The sequence below is a fragment of the Bactrocera latifrons genome, unplaced genomic scaffold (assembly GCF_001853355.1).
Source record: "Bactrocera latifrons isolate USDA-ARS-PBARC rearing strain unplaced genomic scaffold, ASM185335v1 scaffold_122, whole genome shotgun sequence".
NCBI lineage: Eukaryota > Metazoa > Arthropoda > Insecta > Diptera > Tephritidae > Bactrocera > Bactrocera latifrons.
Genome location: NW_017534653.1, coordinates 1 through 4,749, shown reverse-complemented (window position 1 = coordinate 4,749; position 4,749 = coordinate 1).

Genomic DNA, 4,749 nt, shown 5'->3' with positions numbered 1-4,749 from the left:
AATAAGTTGCTAATTTATAAGGTAATACTTAGGCTAATCTAGACGTAAGGAACTTAAATTTAGGGTAGGGCAGCGAATTCAAGTATTTAAAATTTTTTTAAAATAAAGTTCTGCGCTTATAAAGGGGTCTCCTTTCTATGTAAGAAACGATGTCCTCCACTGAGATCTAAAATTGTATTCTGTTAATGAAACAATTAAAGAATTTAGTAGACGTTCCTTCTGCCTTTCAGACAAAAGTTTACAATGAAGAAGACTGAAAAGATACCACTCGCTAGACCTCGTATTTCGTTTCAATTAGTGTTTAAAATAATCAATTTTTTTTTTTGTTTTATTTACTTAATGTCATACTATCAAATTCATCCTCATTGCGTTTTCATGGAATTTAGTGTTTGATTTTTATATGTAAACTGATTTTAAATATATTGAAATGTACAAAAAGATGAGCTTTCAATACCATCGAAATGATTTATTCCTTTTCAATCAAAATATCAACCGCAAAACTTTAATTATTAACACACTTTTTGATTCGGTTGCATAGCACAATTTACTTTGAATTAAACAAACGTGAGCAAATGCCAATTTTGCAAAACATATGTGGATAAAAGTATAAACGAAGAAAGGATCGCTAAGATATACAAAAATTTCAGTAAACATGGCTTGAAGTCTCCCGATAGCATACTCGTTGAGAAATTAAAAGAGTTTAAATAGTTGTATATATGTATATGTGCATGTGGTGCCAATGCGATCATGGATGCATGCAAGTCTAAAACTTTATGCAGTGCACGTTTCGTCGTTGTGGCAAAATTGATGATTGGCTATTTGATTGACATGGCCTTGTGCTGACATATGTGATATATTTGCAGTTGTTCGGCAACTTTAAGGAAAAAGTATATTACTACACATTTTTGTCCTTGTATACGTAATTCATCTGACTCCGAATAAAATATTTAAGAATACTTAAATAACTTTGCTGTGGTTTATGTCTGTTCGTCTACCGAATTATTACAACTATCAGGTGAACAAAACTGTAGCAACATGTTGTAAGAGTATATTAATTATTATTATTAAGCATAGATAAATGAAATATTCATAATTTCTTCCAAACACAAAAGAAAAATATTTACATGAATCATTTTAAAAATTAAGCCACAAGTACTTCTGTGATCAATTTGAAAGGTGAATTTTTAATTTAAAATTCGCGTGTTTTTCGAATCGGTAAATTTTTGTAAGTTGGAGGTACTGTTAGAGATATCTATGCTAAATAATAATGTCAAGATATTAATTAGTATTTGGGATACGCGTCGTTTTGTGAAGCTCTAAAAGATAATTTTTCGATTTTTACGTGATGCGCCTGCTTTACCTTCGTGTGACTTCAGGCTGTTTAGCGAACCTAAAGGACCACTCCGAGGACATCGTTTTGACTGAATTGAGGATATAAAAGCTGAATCGAGGACAAAATGCAACTTTAAATTTGAGCACAGGACAAACTGTTCGAGAAAATTATTACTGAAGTAAAATTTAAAACATCTTGATGAAACTTGGAATACACGTTAAATGGTAAAACGTTCGTAGCTGGGCGTAATCGAAATACTGTCATGCCCACAAAACGTCCTTAAAGGAAAAAGTATAAAGCGCCTCAATTAAGCACTTAAAAAAGATATAGAACTATAATTTGGCAAAGAGGATTGCGATAGCAAGGGCCATCTGTGGGCTGAAAACTGAAAAAAGGGCGTGACTCCGACCTTTAATAAGTTTAGTGCATATAACCCTTAAACTTCTAAAGCTATAAATAATCAAAATAAAACTTTGCATTTGAAATGTGCCACGTTATGACTTAAAATTGCGGAAGTCGAACTAAAACTTTTCACTCCCCTACAAATGTGTTGAATCGGGTCAATACAACTTTCAACCCCCATATATCTAATATAAAGATTTTACTACTTCCTCTTAACTTCGTACCGAATATATCAGAAATTATGAGAGTTATCTTAATAAAATTTAAATTGCATGTAGTGCATATTTTTGCTTAAAATGAATAAAACCGAACTCCCCTGGGCACCAAATAACTAACAAGACTTATGTATCTGCAGGTACTTCCTTGGTTTTAATCCTTGCAAGCTGTAAGAGTATGAAGCATTTGCTTACAATCCGTACTTAGCCCTTCCTAACTTGTTCAAATTATATTTATTTTGTAGACCCATAAAATATATGGGGTTGTGTATGGAAAAAAATTTCGAGCTAATGGCTTTCCTCAAGGTATATACATGCGCCCTCGTTTATCGAAATTTTTCATGACTTTTCCGCATAAATTGGCTGAATTTTATTGATGCATTGTTTAAAAATTATGAACCAATTTTAACAAATTTTAGATTTGATATGGCACAGCCTAAAAGCACTTTTATGGATCATGTATTAGCTAATGGGTGCTTGATTTGTATAATTTGAAAGGAAGGAATCATAAGAAATTAATAATTGTGGTATATGCGTGATAGATGTGATTTTGGATTTCATCAATCTTCACGCTGGAGTTTAAGAAAGGCACAGGTAATTGATTACAAATTGTCAAGTTATTGAAATTTCACCTAAGGCTGGGTAGTACCACGCTTGTTGCTAAATTCTTAAACCAGTTCCTATGCTGTCCTTCCCGACAATTTTGACTGTAAAATGTTGATTTATTTAGTTAACCAAAATAATAATTTTTTGGAATTAAATACTCTTGACGGTAAAAAGGCAATTGATTTTGTTTAACATAATGCAAAGTCAATTGTTTTTTTATAATGCCTTTAATAACTTTCTCTGCATTACACATATATACATCATTTTAACATCGCTTTAAAATTCAATTCATTATTGAAAGGCTGAAATCCCTCACAAGTTTAGTGCATTAAACATGCAACAANATCATTTTAACATCGCTTTAAAATTCAATTCATTATTGAAAGGCTGAAATCCCTCACAAGTTTAGTGCATTAAACATGCAACAAAGCGTGAGAATACATGCAACCAGATGTTACGTATACGCCATTACCAAAAACGCCTTAATTGCCTATAATTTGATTATTACAATGATGTCTTTGAATTTAACGGAAGTGCAGAGACTGTTTTATATTTCCTTTCTTTGTGATTACAAAATTAGTTAATGCATACACAGGCATTGGATCATTATAGTAAAATAGTTACGTCGAAAGTAGTCAAAGGCAGAATTTTAAAACAACATACACTGCCAAACTTAATTCAAAAATTGTAAACTGGCTTTTATAGCAGGACAATATAAATAAATTATTTTAAATAAACAACGTTTGTTAGCGCGTGTGTATTTAAATATTATACATAAAAACGCATTTTCACATTTAAATATATATATAAAATTTCGTTGATATTTGCAGAAAGCAAGAAATTATCATTTGAAATATGACTAAGTAAATTCTATTAGTAGCTAATGCTATGGATAGGTTTAAAGAACTAATGTCAATGACTTGTGCTTCTCAAACTCAAATAAACAGACACAGTTTTCATCTATAATTAACAAAACAGATTGCAAAATTCAACGGAGTAACATTCATTAACTTATGGAACATGATAAAAGTTTTTCAAACTGTATGCAGTAAAACATTCAACTCGATTGTAGTAAAAACAAGTAATGAAATCTAAATTCCTTTACTTTTTGCGAATCCATACTTATTTGTGTACGCATTTAAATATAAAAATATAATTTCTGCGATATTTTCTTCTTGATTATTGGTATGTACTGGCTAATTTCATTTTCTGAACTTTTCATTGTATTTAGTAATATTTACAATTTCATCATGAAAAGCTATAAGCAAAAAGAACGTTTGCAAATTATCATATTTAATTATCATAACAATCTCTGTCCAATAGCAGCTCCGAGAGGATAACTTTCATCTAAGTGGTGCGGTAAATAATCAAAACTGTCGAACCTGATGCAAACAAAATGTGCAAATTATTCATCAACATTCCCCTATTGTCAAAATGGGGCTTCATGGCACACAGTACGTGGAACAACCGAATTATTGTGCGAATAATTTGAAGATCAGATTATTTCAAGAAATTATGATGCAAAAGGTAGTGATCTAACACTATTAGACTACTTCTAGTGGGGTTATTTGAAGTCATTGTTCTATAGCAAAATGCCAGACTTTCTACAAGCATTAGAAGTCAATATTGATCATGTTATTCATGACACACGACTTGACTTAGTGGAAAAAATTTCGAAAATTGCCATTTCAGTTTTCAAAAAACATTGACCTCTTAGCTAATGTCTTACATTAGGTTCATCGATGTACTGTTACTGATTTAATCCATGTCATTTAAGTTTACTGTAAACAACAAAAATTGTGCCGGTATGTCAAAATATAAATGTACTTACAACTAAAGAATTGTCAAATTCTACACTTAAGTTCTGAGTTCCAAGATTATAATTGGGTTGCTAAATCTCAAAATGTAATGAAAAAATTTATTTAACATGAATTCTTCCAAATACATACCTAAAAAACGTTAGGGTATTCGTTCGGGTATTTAATTTGAAGAATAACACAGTACAACAGCTAAGTCAGGGTGATGGTACTAGGTCAGTACAGTTAAACCCTCAAAGGGTTTGGCGTTCGTATGTGTCAGTTTTTATGATCTCGTGACCCCTTTTTTCCTTATCTTGATGGTTTTTGCTTAGTTGTAACATTTTGGCAAAAAAGAAATTTTTTTTTTGCATTGTAACATTTTGGCAAAAAAGAA